At 37.5% G+C, this 16,053-nt stretch overlaps 1 protein-coding gene across 2 annotated transcripts in view; it reads right to left on the bottom strand.

Moving 5' to 3' along the window:
- Positions 1 to 16,053, bottom strand: part of SCOC (short coiled-coil protein) — a 41,681-nt gene that overhangs the window by 9,826 nt on the left and 15,802 nt on the right. Inside the window, exon 1 of one of the 2 annotated variants that reach the window (XM_068542532.1) lies at positions 19 to 202. The exons of the other annotated variant lie outside the window; for it this stretch is intronic. The gene's annotated coding sequence lies outside the window, so the exon portion shown is untranslated. Of the gene's footprint in view, positions 1 to 18; positions 203 to 16,053 lie in introns of those variants that run through there. 2 annotated transcript variants of the gene reach the window in all.

The raw sequence follows: 16,053 nt of genomic DNA, 5'->3' as shown, positions 1-16,053 counted from the left end.
ACGCCCCAATCATCCTACCTCAAACCCTCGGGATCCACCTTTTGCCACAACAAAAGGGAACTGTCATCCAATCAGGGTTGAGGTCGTTGTGGGCGGGTCCGGGAAGAGCAACAGCCAATGACAGTACAGAAGCTAAGCTGAGCGTGCGAAAGGCAGTCCGAGCGAGGCAGCTCCTCAGTCTCAGCCGGTCCGTGAAAATGGGGTCAAGAAATCCAGTGTGGAAAATTCTGACAGCTGTCAGGAAGGAGGTTGGTAAAACCTAACACTGGGCGAGAGAGAAATAATTCAAATTCAAGAAAAGGACGTGTGTGGACATAATAGAGAAAGTACCCTGGTTCTTCAGTTCTAAAAGCAGACTTTTCCATATTTTTAATTTCCCAAATCGGAAATCTCTTAAGTGTACGTCTAACGGACTGTTCCTCTCCGCATCTTCCCCAAACTATCATAAAATGCATAGTGCGCCGGACCATTTAATAATATTTTAGAATTGAGAAAATACCTTAATACTACTTTGGTGTATAGCACTTTTGCTCACTTTATCCCATTTGATTCTCACAGCAGCCCACATAAAGAAGCTTCAGAGTAAATAAATTTCCTGCTCAAGGTCATAGACGCAGTGTGAAATGCTGTGTTTCAGGTTTTGGGATGTAATGTAATCAGGCTGGGTACCATTCACAGGTACCTAGCACTTGACACAAAGCAGCATCCTGCTGGCTTTGAATATTTGTTATTGTTCTGGCTTTGGCACATTCTCCTGAGTTGTAGAGGTGAGTCATATCTCTACCTGTTTCTTGACTTTTTACTTCTAGCACAGTTTGCTGACATAGAGCCTTACTTTTTTTAAGGAATATATAAAAAATTTTTTCCGTTCAGTGTTTGAGAACTATACATTTGACTAGAACTAAGATACACACTATGAAGAAAATTTACTAGAATGCAATGCAGGAGCTAAATACATGAGAAATAAGAAAGCTTGAACATAAATCTAACAGGAGTGTCAAAAAGAGAGACTAGAGAGAATGGCTGTGGTCCGTATTTAAAGAGTAATAACTAAGAATTTTTCAGGGTTGTGGAATATTTGAATTAGATTCAAGAAGCACTTATTCTTGAGCAGGATTAAAATAAGGAATTCTGTACCTGGACACATCGTGGTGAAACTGCAGAACACCAAAGACTAAGAGAACTATTAAATGCAGATTTTTTTTTTTTTTTCTAGATGAACAGGTTTTTTGGGGGTTGCTTTTTCCTTTTAGTTTTATTTATTTATTATTTTTATTTTTGGCTGTGTTGGGTCTTCGTTTCTGTGCGAGGGCTTTCTCTAGTTGCGGCGAGCGGGGGCCACTCTTCATCGCGGTGCGCGGGCCTCTCACCATCACGGCCTCTCTTGTTGCGGAGCAGAGGCTCCAGACGCGCAGGCTCAGTAGTTGTGGCTCACGGGCCCAGTTGCTCCGCGGCATGTGGGATCCTCCCAGACCAGGGCTCGAACCCGTGTCCCCTGCATTAGCAAGCAGATTCTCAACCACTGCGCCACCAGGGAAGCCCCCTTTTAGTTTTAAATAGGGTAAAATATACATAAAAGACTTACCATTTAAATCACCATTTTAAAGTGTGCAGTTCAGTAGTGTTAGGTATATTCTCATTGTTGTGCAGCCAATCCCCAGAACTCTTTTCATCTTGCAGAACTGAAATTTTATACCCATTAAACAACTCCCCATTCACCTCTACTGCCAGCCCCTGGCAACCACAACTTTTTCTGCTCTATCAATTTGACTATTTGAGGCACCTCATGTAAGTGGAATCATACAGTATTTGTCTTTTGTGACTAACTTAGCATAACATCCTCAAGGTTCATCCGTGTTGTAGCATGTGTTAGAATTTCTTCTTATTTAAGGCTGAATATTATTCCATTGTAAGTATATACCACATTTGGTTTATCTATTCATCCTTCAGTGGACACTTGAGTTGTGTTTAGCTATTATGAATGCAGCTATGAACGTGGTATGTGCAGATATCTCTGTGAGACTGCTTTCAGTTCTTTTGGGTATATATCCAGAATTGGAATTGCTAGATCATATGGTAATTCTATTTTAAAAGCAACTTTTAAAAATGTGATATTAACACAAGAATAGACAAAAAGAAAGTTAGAAAGGCAAGTACCTGTACCTGGAAGTTGGTATAAAATAAAGGTGTCTGGTAAGGAAGAAATGTTGGTAAGGTTGTGGGAAAAACTATTACTCATTATTCTTGGTAGTAAAATTGGCACAGAAACTTTGTTAATTGGCTATATAAAAGATAAATTATGGTGGTTTTAGTGAAATTGGCTATTCATATAAAAATATGAAATTAGATCCTGATCTCACACCAAAAATAAAATTAAATTCCAAATGAAGTAAATGTGAAATGTGAAAAACAAAACTCTGAACTTTTAGGAAAACACAGATGTCTTTATGACACCACCGTAGAGAAGGATTTGTTAAACCAGACAAAACAGTGCCATTCATTAGGAAAAGATTTTAAATTTTGATTGTTTTATACACAGATGAGAAGACATTTTAAATCAAGTTAAAAGCAAGCCACAGACTGAAATAATATAGTAAAGCTCTGAAAATATAAAGAATTCTGACAAAGATAAAAAAAAATATTCAAATAACATAAACAGGCAACTCACAAAAGAGGAAAACTGAGTGGTCAGAAAGATTTTTTTTTAATGTTTACCTTCACTAGTAATCAGGGGGATTGATATTAAAACAAGATAAAGGGGTCAGTTCATTAAGAAGATGCAAAATCCTAACAGTGCTACAAAGTGGCACTGAAGCAAAAACCGATAGAACTGAAATAAGAAACTAGCCTACAACAATAGTCGGAAAGTTCATCACTCCCCTCTCTGTAATTTGTAAAACAAGTATACAGAAAATCTGTAAGGATAAGGAACCCAGGACCCAAGCTTGCCTTCACATTCGAATCACCTAGGAATCTCCTAATAACTCCAAAGAACAGCCTACATCCCAGACTTATTAAATTATGGTCTCTAGGGTGGGATACTGACATGAATATTTTTGGAATTTACAAAGGTGATTTCAACAGTGTGCAGGCAAATTTGGGAACTGTTGATATAGAAGACCAGAATAAAAACTTCTATCAACATATTTGACCTATTTGACATTTATAGAACATTCCACCCAATAACTAGAGAACTTGTCTTCTTTTCAAATGCACATGGAATATTCACCAAAATGGACCATATTCTATCATAAAACAACCTCAACAAATTTTAAATGATTGTAGTCATAACAAAATATTTTCTCTGCCCACAAAGGAATTAAACTAGAAATCAATAACAAAAAGATATTTGTAGAAAACCAAGTAATTGGAAATTAAACTACATGCTTCTAAAGACACTATGGGTCGCAAGAGAAGTCACAAGAGAAATTAGAAAATATTTTCAATAAATGTAAACATGTCAAAATTTGTGGGATGTAATGAAGCAGTGCTTAGAGAAATTTCTTTACCATTAAATGCTTATATGAGAAAACCACCTATGAAATAGTCTTGCAAAGAAAGTTTTTTTTTTTAATGCAGCCTGACCCAATCAAGTCCATAAACTAGAAATTTAACAGGAAATACAGAGGACAGAGAAATATGTTAAGTCTACCATCTGGATAAACTTAGCGAAATCTGACAATGGAACAAAACAACAGGACAAGAACAAATAACAAGAAACAAAGCCCTTTTCTTTAACAAATAAATCGCACTGGAAGAAAAAAGAATGGAAGGAAGACTTGTAGATAAAAAGACACTTAAAATACATTTTAAAAAACAGACCCAAAAAACCTATGGTTTATTTTGAATGCACCCTTGGATGATAAAACTATTTTTAAAATGCAAGAAAATGATTACTATAAGTAGGATACGGTAATTCTAGAGCATTCAACTTTTTAAAATTTCAGAAACAAACATATATCTTGCTAGAGAATTTAAACTTAAAGGAAGTCTTTAGACAAGCTGTCTGAAGAAAATAACACACAAAAAGGTAACCATAATATTAGAAGAAGCATATCATTCACAAAATGTTGCAAATTGGAGAAAACAGTGTTGCTGATAGTTATGTCCTTCAATGAATAGAAAAAAATTCTTGAAATGGCAAAAAGGTGACAAAAAAGAACAATACACCCAAGTGAATATAAAAAGGGAGTAGAAACCTTGGCAAACTAGCCATGAAGTGAACATTCATTAAATTATTTACTTACATGGTGTTTCATATTTGCATTATATTTTTCAACAAAAAATCGTTTAAAAATAGCCACAAAATTCCCTTCTGAATAAGGAAAACATTCAAGTACAAATAGGAACCACTGAAATTGCATAGAAATATTTGATTATAAGATGGGCATTCATGTGATCTGGAAGGTGCATATATTATAAACCCTCTAAATAAAAGCACATATTAAAATATTCTTCATAGAGAATGGGGAACTCCAAATGGAAAACTACTGTTACAAGACAAAGTATTATGTGAGGAAGAAATAATAAATAATAAAATAGAGAACCTCCAAGGTTGTTTTGATGTTCTAGTCTGACATACTCTCATCAAGCACATAAAAACTTTGAACTTGTTTTCAGTAATTAGAGGGATCTAAACATACTGTGGATATTGTAAAGTGAAATATGCTAAATGGAGGCACTTTGATAACTTTCAAGTGTAACCAGGTGTGTTCCCGCCTACTTTACACTCATTAATTTGCAAAATGTGTTTCATCTCATTCCTAAAAAAGAACTCACATTTTCCTTTTTACTTATTTTTTTTTTCCCTTGAAAGGTTATTGAATTCATTGGAGAATGAGTGTTGTCCTGAATTTGGTGAGTAAAGAATAGTTTCTGCTTGTGGAAACTTGATTTCAAGACCAGACTTAATAGTATGCTCTACTGCTATTTGGAAATTAAGTTGTTTTTGTTTACTTTTCTGAAGATTATAAGTCCCTGATAATAACCAATAGTTGGCTAATTTGAACAGAATCATTTTCATTCATCTGTTCAATAGAGAAAATGTAGGAAGTTACCAGTGTAGTTTTAGTGTTTCTCAGATGAAAGTTCAGAAGGATTTCAGGGTCTCCATGGAATCAAGCTTTGAACTTGTTGACAAAAATGAAAATAGTAAGGAATGATTCTGTGCAGTCTTGATGCTTATTTTTCTCTAGACGAAGTATTGTCTAATCAGTGTTTCCCAAAGATTGATGCTTATAGCTCTGGTTGAACATGACGAATAGTTACATATTTTATCAATAATAGAAAAATATGAATAATACAACTAACCCTCAGTTTGCAGATGTTGTTGTTTAGAACAAAGCTAAGTTCAAAAGTGATGTTAATTAAATTGTTAATTTAATATGGCAAAAATTACAACGTTGGTATGCAAATGTCTGGTTTGGAAAACCCTGGTCTGTCAACAGTGCAGTAAACGTTGGTTTGAAGAAGAGGAAACCTGGGTTCCAGTTCTGACTCAACCTGTATGTGTTCATTCAATTCTTCATATATTTACTAGTTTAAAAGTTTACTTTAGTGTTCCTTAGAGCTAGATGCCATAGCATATTCAGATATTTGAAATTGACAGTAAGGTTATTGGGGATGAATCACTTTACCATAGACCCCTGTTTCCTCAAATGAGGGATTGGGATAAAGTTAATTCTGCTTCTCTAATATTGTATAAAATAACTGAGGAATTTATCAAGTAACACTACCAGTGAGTTACAGCAGTTGGTTCCCCATATTTAAGAGTCAACCTTTGATGCTTTGGTTGTGTCTGACAGTCCAGCCCTTAGCACCGTACCTGCCATAAGATCTGAGAGCTTTCCTGAGTTAAGTTATCTTTGAGCCGCTCCATTTTATCTTTTATGATTTGGGGTTTCTGTGATTCTGTACACATGAATCTACCACTATCAATCATTTCAGCTGAGTACCTGTTCCACTAAATTTTTATAAAATAATCTGCTTTAAAATCAAGACTAATCATTGGGCTCTTGGAGCATAAAGGGGATTCTGGTTTTCTTTTGGTTTTTTTTTTTTGGATTCTGTTTTAATAAGACAAAGTGATTCTTTGAAGGGCCTAGGAGTCAGGGTTGCAAGAAAATAACATTTCACGAAAAGAATGCACATGAGTTGCTAGCAAGTCTCTAAAATGCTCGGCTGTGGATGGATTTTCTTACTTTCGATACACAAACGTAATCCTCATAGTTTTCTGTTTCCCTGGTAACTGTTTACACTAAATAATCAACTTGGGAGAGTTCCTCTGTCAGGCTGTGTCAGGATCTGGGATTTTACACAACTCGCAAGCTTACAAGTTAGCCTGCTATGAGTTCGTGAATGCTGGGAGAGGACATTGGATGCCTGCGTCAGAGTCCAAGGCCTCTGTTCCTCACAGCTCACAGCAGCGTGAGCTTCGTGCTGGTTTGCTTCTGTTTCCCATTTCTCCCAAGCCCCCCATAGATGCCTGCACACGCAGAGGGTTATTGTACAGGGAGGGACGCTGAGCTCAGGGAAGCTATTGCTTTTACGGCAAGTGGAAGCATGCTTGCTCTTCAACCAGGGGAAGGCATTACTTCATCCCTTAGAGTTGCTCTCTGCAAACACACCCTCAGAAACGGCCTGAATAAAGGCCGGACAGGTCCTTGTGCTCTTGGCAAACCAGCAAGAACATGCAGTGACACTCAGGGCCCATGGCCGACTGCCCCTCCCCCAAACCTCTGACCTCTTTAGTTTGTGACAAATTCCTATTTTCCTTCCTCCTTCCTTATACAATTATCTCAAGGGAAATAGGACAAAATGTCTCATAAAGTGTTGGTGGGATGCCTGTCAGTCAAAAAGGATGAAAACTATACTAGGTGGCATTGAAGAAACATTAGTTTTGATAGAAGTCAATGGCATAATCATAGTAAATAAATTTTTAAATATATCAAGTCATATTTTGTAACATTCCCCCTACACTTTCTTTTTCACCATTTCAGCAGACTTTGCAACAATCAGAAGGAAGGACAAGCCTGTCTGTAGTTTCTTTGAAAACAAACGGTTAAAATTAATAATTGCCAGGATAATTAGTAACACTCATCACAGCAAAAGCAGATCAAGGCTCCCCCAACTTGAAGCAGAGATCCGGCCAGGCTCCCTTTCTTCTTCTTTGCTAATGAGGGCAGAAAACGAGAGAACACCTTGCTGCTAAGGAGTAGGGGCTTTGCCCATCCTGCTCAGATATGGCCTCTGTGTCTGGTCTAAACGCTGATGACAACTAATTTAAACAGTTCAAGTCCCCTTAAAGCTGTAGAAGAAATAACTCCTCAAGTTATGGAAAGAGCCCAGGACTCCTTGCTACTCATCCTTGATGGTAGAATTGTGAGTTCTGGAGTTTGAAGTAGGTTTCCTTTATGCACAGCATGAAGCAAGTTATAAGTAAATAGGATGTAATTTTCATTTGGGGAGAAAATTGATATGCCCTTCAGAGGCATCCTGGAGTCCATCCTTCTCACAGAAGTTTCTTCAGAGGTGATCTCTATAGATCTTTATGTTTCAGGGCATTAATTTCACTTAGAGCATTGTTTCTCCCACTTAACGAAGTTTTATGTCAAAATACGTTTTAGTATATTTTCTAATAAGCATCATTGGCCACAACCCAACTCAGCATTTTAACATTTTCTGGTACGTATCTCTGTGGTTTAGTTTTGGATTTGATGTCAAAGGTGTATAGTCTACTCTTAATGTTACCTCAGAAAAGTATCATCAGCTTAAAAAAGCCACTGGTTTTGCCATGCTGCAAGTGACCACCTGCAGACATGGGAATTAGAGTGCTTGGTGGTCTGTGAGTACTAAGAATATCGGAATAGAAACCCTCCTATACCCGATTCCTTAAATCCCTTGAAGAAGAACCAGCTGATCTTCATGAATGCAGCCCAATTGCCAGTACAGTGTCTACATATGTGTCTGTAAATACTGGTTGAATGAGTGAATGAATGAATTTTCTGCTTTGGGTCCTTCCTTTTTCTGTCTCATGAAAAGCAGACATGTCTGTGCTGCGTTAGAGGATGACACAGTATTTCCACAGTGTCTTTTCACTTCAGAGCTCACATGACTTTCTATTAAATTATCTCACTGCCCCTTAACACACCCCAGTGAGAGGGCAGCAAAGCCAAAGAAGTCATTTTCCTTATGGTCCAAGTGGTGGTTCTTCACACTTACAGAACATGAGGCACACATGAACCATCACCTAGAGTGACAACTGATGTCACCTCATCATAACTTACGTCTCTGGCAGCTGTCAGGAGATACTCAGAATACACTAAAAGACACCATGAACAACATTTAGGGGCCAGAAAGAGGGAACGGCTAGTGACTTGATGGCATATATTCTCTTTGAGATGGTACGCTAGTGACCTCTAGTGGCAAAATTGATTCAAGATCAGTTTCTGTTGATAATTCACCACAAAAGATTTTTCTTATATCAATCCTGTGTTTTCCATTCATGTAGTAACATTTTCTACTTGTAGAATGACCTTAGTCATGCACAATGACTTACATGTAGCTGTTCATATCCAAACATTATTTTCTCATTTCATAGAATCAACTTTTGAGCTGAAAGAGCTCTCGAAAGGATTTGTTGGTTTTATTTCATTATGTGTGGAAAATGAGACCCAGAGAAATAAAACGACTTGCCTGAAGTATCACTTCAGGGGTGGAACTAAAAGTCTAATAAGTCTAAGGCTCTTTTCAAACTTCAGATGACTGCAGCCCAGCTGACATCTCACTGCAACGGCATCAGGGATTCCCAAGGGAAAACTGCCCAGCTAAACCCCCTGAATCTCTTAGCCACAGGACAGTGAGCAAACAAAATGATTGTTGCCTTACAACACTAAGTTTTGGGGTATGTTATACAGCAAGAATAATCAAAACAAAGAATTTATTTAGGAAATTTCTCTGATTCTATACATAATAATGAAAAATACAAAATAATATGCACCTCTCAGGTACTAGTTAATCTTCTATTAATAGTCAAAAACATCAGCTATAATAAATCAAAGAGCTCTCAGCCCAAGTGAATACATATTCTAACTGATAGAAATATAAGTTCTCCTTCTTCCACTAAACTATACATTTTAAAGATATTTACATTTTGAAACTATGGACCCAGAAGAGGATATATGTGTTCTGCACCCTATAAAAATCAATGAGTCAGTCTCAGTCAAAAAGTATCATTGGAACTCCTAATGTGTTGCTCACTTAAGAGAATACAGAAATCTCTCAAAGAATTTATAATCTAGTTGGTAAGACATATCGAACCCACATTAGCTAGAACAACTGTAAAGCAGGGTGGTGCTAAGTATGACAGAACTTTGCAGAGAAGAGAGAGAGTGGGGCTGGATTAGGAACACATCTGGGGGTAGGGACATGATGGAGGGACCTTCTGACTAGTAGACTTGATATTTTCCCAACTGCAATTATTATGAGAGTTGGCAGTGCTTCTCCCTTAATTTCTTTCTGTATCTTTAATACCTGGCCCATAATGGGGATGCAATATAAACATAGTGAATGAGTGGCTGAATGATACGTGTTTGGAAGTAGTAGGAAGTAAGTTGGAAAAAATTAATAAATGAAAGAGTGAATGAATGAATCAGCTGAGGAGGACATGGAAAGCCAAGCAGGAATTTGATCCAATGGATTCCCAAGGTGGTGAGTGACATGTTTTCTAGAAAGATATATGGAGAGCTAAGTATCCAGGGTGAATCGGTAGGAAGAAACTACAGGAGGAGGAGTATATAATAACAACAGTAATAGCTAACATTACTGAGTTCTAACTATCTGTAAGGTGCTGTACTGAGCACTGAACATAAAATAATTCATTCAGTCCTTACCATAATCCTATAAGGTAGGTACTATGATTATCTTTACTTTGAACATGAGAAAACTGATATTCCTAGAGGCTAGGTTATACGACTCTATGACTGTTATAAAATTCAGTCGTGAGTGGTAGAGGCAGTGAAAAAGGAGACGAAGGGATATTACCATAAACATTTTAAAGAAAGTAGAAGCAGGATGTGTTAACAGATTAATCAACTATGGAAGATAAAAGTGAAGGAAGGGTCCAAGATGACCATGATTTTTAGTCTCGAGTTCTAGGAAAATGATAGTACCATGTTGCAACTCTGCCACCTGGGTGGGTTACCCTATCAGACTCCAGCCCTTTTTCACCCAAGGTTCTGAGAGAGAACTAAGCCCACCTAAGGTATTCATTGCATGAAATAAAATCAATTCTCCCCTTGAATCTAGAAAGGTACTTCTTATGTGTCATCCCTGGGAGAATTGAGAAAGTAGTCACTCAGATCCTTTTCCACGTTCCAAGGTTCTTTTGAGGAATCCTGGTTGAGAAAGGCTATCATTGTTTAGCAGAAGACTTACTTTTGAAAACTGTATTATTTAGCCTATTCACCCTTGTCCTTCCCTCAAAAAACAACCTCAAACTGTATAACTTTGACTAAGGAAGTCCTGGTTCCAAAGTTCTAACTTTGAGCAAATTCCTAGCTCTGAGCTGCAGCCCATTTGATGGCCAAATCCACTGAATTTAATTCTTCTTGAACTCAGTAGCTTGAACTGTTAGTTGTTTTGTTTGTTTTGCCTTGGTTTTTCTGTATGTTTTCCTTACAAAGAATTTTCTTGGAAAGATTTTCCCCTTCCATCAGTAACTTTGCCTTCTTAAAATGGTGACTCCAGGACCTAGACTTTGTAGGTTGGTGACACTATACCTCTGTGTAGAGAGCCCAGAATCTCCCAGACTCTATAGGTCTTTCCTGAAGCACTAAGTGCTTCTCTCACCACTTGGGTTTGATGTGGTTTCCCTGCCTTGTAATCCACTGAGGTTGGGAAGGGCTTACCTCATGGTGACATTTCACTGGAAGAGTCCTATGTGTTGACCAGAACACCTGTAAACCCCTTTAGGTCAGTCACCAAGCTGATGGAAAAAGGTTTCTAAAGCCTCCTAACCATAAGTCCTTCACCTTTTATATCTTTAAATACATAAAGCTTATGGAATTTTTGGGAAGGGATTATTAGGACTGAGGTGGTGACAGAAAAAGAAAATGAATTGCTATTTCAGGTGGAACAATAAAGAACTGTGGTGGATTTTAGCTAACTACAACCCAAAGTTCATATTTTGAGCTTAGTTTTTGCATATTAGCAGTGACAATTTTACAAACTTCAAAAATCATTTGTTTAGTCAAGGGTATTAGTTGTAGAGAATTTTCCCTTGTACATCACAAGTATTTTTACTATATTTATAATATATGTAACATTTATTCCCCATTTACCAGGTGCCCCCACAGTTTTACAAGAACTATTTTATTTAATTCTTACAAAATGTTTAGAAGGTAGGTACTTGGTATCCCCATGCTATGGAATAGGAAACTAAAGCTTAGAGAGGTTAAATAACTTGCCCAGTGTTACCACAGTTTGCTGAGCCAGGACTTGATTTCAGGGACTTAAGCTGGAGAGCTTGGAAACTTAATTATTACTGACTGTTGCCTAAGGAAAAGGCATCCTCCATAAATGAATAATAAGGGAAATAACTAGCCTGTGAAGCAATATTTACGTGTGAATAGTTAATAGACTTAGAAGCAATAATTGTAATGTGCAAATTATACGTGCTTAAACCTAAATTTATCTGAGCTAAAGACTTCCTCTCCATGTACTAAAATTATAAAACTAAAACTTTTCCCCAAAATCATTCAATTCAGACTAGTGAAGTATTGTTTCATCTCCTGGACCAGAGGAGCAAAAAGTGCAAAGGTCAGGCCATGAGATTAGGAAGAAGGAAATAGGAAGAGGACCTTGGACAGCATAGATGTGAGGACAGCATAGATGGGAAGGAGGGAAGGTGGAAAAGAGGGAGGTAGAACAAGGCAGGGAAGGGAGAAACAAGACCAGAGATGTCAGTTGAGAGGGAGAAAAGTCAAGGTAAATACAAAGAACAGAGTGGATTTTAAAATTTGTGGAGGGAATAAGGAAGATGTGAGGAAAAAGAGAAGGCATGAGGTACAACAAATTAAAGATGCTACGATGAATCGACCTCTGTTAGAATGTTGAAAATGAGACCGAATGTGATGGTGTTTTCCTTAAAACAAACGTGGGAAGAAGAGTTACAATAAGTAGTCTAGTGAAATGACAAAGACAGCTCTGCTCTGTATCTTGACCATTTTGTCAACATGGCCCATCTGGTATGTGGAAGTTAAGATCATAACCCTAACATGAATCCTGAATTTGAGGTCCATGTGGAAATACCAGTGTTTGGCTTATAAACATCCCATCTTCTGAGAGGAATTAAGGTTAACAACTTTGGGGAGCCCAGACACATGGTAATAGGAACACGTGCTGTCTACACCCACCGTCCACGTGGTGGCCATTCATTGCAGGGGAAGCACCGCTTGAGGCTCAAACCAGACACACTGAAGTGACAGCCTGAACTGAGAGCCTGGTACATAGTAGTCTCTCATTAAATATTTGTTGAGTGGATGGATGGACAAAAGAATGTGCAGCTTTTCCTTGTTGGTCATTCTTCCCTGTCTCTCTTTTGGAGACTAATTTATAAGAGAAGAAGAAATCAAGTGAGTGTAAGTGAGAATTTTAATAACTCAAGGCAGTAGGAAGAGAATCCATATACGCTTGATTAAAATACTACATATAAAAGATTTCAAGAGAGTAGGTAGCTCTTCCTCTTCTCCTTCTTTAAGGACACGCTCAGGATTTTTAACCTACTCAATAAATTAGGAAACCACGAGTCTATTCTGATTTACATACATGCATACATAATAGTCTGATGTGAAATGGAATATTTACATAGTTTCAAAATATCTCCCACCCCCCAAATACTTGCTTATTATTAAAAGAAAAAGGAGTAAGTCACCACCATAACCAAGGGGGCGAAGTGAACCTCACTAGTAAAGGGGTAAATAGAAATTATGTACCACCTGATAGGGTGCAATGAGAAGAACACAGCATCACTTCCGATATTCTTGCCAAGTGTATCAATATTGAGGACCCTTTTATAAACTAACTGCTCTATAATCTTTAAAAGTATCAAGGTTACAAAAGTAAAGATTGAGAAATTGTTCCAGATTGAAAGAGGCTAAATCGACATGACAACTAAATGCAATGTATGATTCTAGCTGGATGCTTTTGCTGTCACGGATATTATCAAGACAACTGGTGAGACTTAAATGCACTTTGAAGATGAGGTGACAGTAATGTATGAATGTCAGTTTCCTGACTTTGTTGGTTGTATCATGATTATGAAGGAGATAGTCCTTGTTTGTAGGAAATGCGCACTAAAGTGTCACAGGGGTGATGGGGCATTGAGTTGGCAACTTACTCTCAAATAATTCAGGAAAAAAAGATCCTTCTTCACGTGCTTGCAAGTTTTTGGCACTTGAGATTGTTTCAAAATAAAAATAAAACTTAAACAAATAAGATACGACTATGCTGAAGGGTGGCATTTACAATTTAATGTCTTATCTCCCCTGCTCCCCACCCTCTGTGCCTGGTGTGTCCTATAGCCAAATCTACCACTTTCTACATTTTATTTTTCTAATACAACTTTTTGCATGCATCACTAAAAATGCAAAAGGCAGTAGTGATGTTTTGATAGATGTCCTTAATCCTAGCACTGGTATTTTCACATGCTTCTCAAAATCAGCACTCATGTTAGGATTAATATCTTTCTTCTATATATCAGAAAAACCTCTGTTAATCTTATCTTTAAGAAAAAAATTATTGTATAAATAGAACATGAAAATGTGATAACATAATCCCTACACATTAGTAAATACATTTTCCCAAGTTCTCGTCCCATCCTAGTCCATATACATAAATTACTTTTACATGGTTGTAATCACAGCATAGGTACAATTTTATATTCTACCTTTCTTGTCTGAGCGTACTCCAATATTGTTAGAGAGCCTCTGGGGATCTTCTTGCCCTCTGAATCTATGATTACATTTCTGAAACAGTGACCTCATAACATAAGTAAGGGACCATATTTCATTGTTCAATGCCTGCAAAGTGGGCACCTTATTGCTTCCACCTTGTCAGTATAATGCAGTTATGCAATCTGGTAATTGCTGTCCTGATGCACTGTCATTTGATGAAGGCTTTGAAGTCACTCAGACCTGGGCTGCTATCCCAGCTCTGCTTCGTACAAGTTCCTAAACCTTTCTGAGCCCCAGTCTTCAATCTCAAAAACAGGGATAATAATGTCTGTCACATGCTATTTGTGAGGATTAAATGAGATAATGAATGTGAAGTTCTGAGCACAGCACCTGGGACGTATTAAGTTATCAATAAATGTTATTAAAATTCATCTAAGAGATACATGACTAGTTAACAGAATGTGGGCTTACTCCAAATACTTAATTTTGTGACTCTCTTAGTTTTATTTGTGATGAATGTGGGTTATCTTTTAGATGGTATCAAATATCCAGAGTTCACCAGGATTTCTAAAGAAACCAACTGATTTTCCTAATTGTCTCCAGAATTGAGAACCTATAGGAAAATTAGAGTGACAGCTGACTAATCATCTTTCTCCAATGTCTGCTTTAGATTATCTGTCTCCCACACCCCAAAACAAAAGGTTGAAAAAAAAGAACCCCTTAAAAATGTAATCATTGGAACATGACAGAAATATTAAACATACAGTTTGCTTTTTAAAAATGACCAGTTAGCTGTGAATTTGCCTAATTCCTTTTACAGTCAAATGATTACATACTATGGAAAACGGATAATGTCCCAACTTACAAAATGGACCAATAAAGGAGTTACTGTTTGTGTTAGCAGGAAATATTCTACAAGTACTATTCTTTGAGAAATTCCTTGAAACATAGGCTCTCCCTGAGCAATTGTGTGTTTGATGATCACTGAGTATTTCACAGAGAGGCACTGGCTGAAAATTTTAGTGTTTAGGGGCCAACCATCATTGCCAACTGTGACTTGCTCAAATTATATATCAACTATTTTTTTGGGTTTTTTTTTAACATCTTTATTGGAGTATAACTGCTTTACAATGGTGTGTTAGTTTCTGCTTTATGACAAAGTGAATCGGCTATATATATACATATATCCCCATATCTCCTCCCTCTTGCATCTCCCTCCCACCCTCCCTATCCCACCCTTCTAGGTGGTCACAAAGCACCCAGCTGATGTCCCTGTGCTATGCGGCTGCTTTCCACTAGCTATCTATTTTACATTTGGTAGTGTATATATGTCCATGCCACTCTCTCACTTCGTCCCAGCTTACCCTTCCCCCTCCCCATGTCCTCAAGTCCATTCTCAACTAGGTTGTATTTACAGAAATTCTGTTTTTACACTATTTTAAAGCAGAAGGGACAGGAATCTACTGTACATTGAGGAACACTGTCATAGCACAAAGAAGCTCAAGCCATTTAAAATTCTAAAATTAAAAAGGATAAGAAAGTGTTGAAAAAAAATCTTCTAAATACTTTTATAAACAAAGCTTTCTAAATAGTTATCATGACCTTAGAAAAACCCACTAACCTTTCCACCAAGAATGCAAATGAAAGCAAACTATTCACATAGATGAAGGAATAATAGTTGTCTTTTGTCTGCTTGGAATAGGTAGTGAAGATTCTCAGGAGGGATAAGAAAGGACGAATGTATTTTAAAATGCAAGCTTTTTCCACTTCTACTAGTGTCATGCTACCAGCGAGGAGAGAACCAAGCATGTGCACAGCCAAGTAGTCTGAGCCAAAGTCATTAAGCTGACAATGAAACGTGTGTGTGGAGAAACAAGGGAGCAATGATTAAATGGGGAAGAAAGCCAGTAAGGGCTGAAAAGAGGTGACTGTTGGCTGTGTGCATCCCAGGGAGGCTGGTGGAGGGAAGGCCCAGGTCGCTCTAACATAAAGTTGGCAAGGAACAAACACATGAAAAGATGCTCAACATCACTAATCATTAGAGAAATGCAAATCAAAACTACAATGAGGTATCACCTCACACCAGTCAGAATGGCCATCA

This window comes from Eschrichtius robustus, chromosome 4, assembly GCF_028021215.1.
Source record: "Eschrichtius robustus isolate mEscRob2 chromosome 4, mEscRob2.pri, whole genome shotgun sequence".
In the NCBI taxonomy this organism is placed as follows: domain Eukaryota; kingdom Metazoa; phylum Chordata; class Mammalia; order Artiodactyla; family Eschrichtiidae; genus Eschrichtius; species Eschrichtius robustus.
Note: the sequence above shows the minus strand (reverse complement) of the source record. Positions and strands in the feature narration are given on the sequence as shown.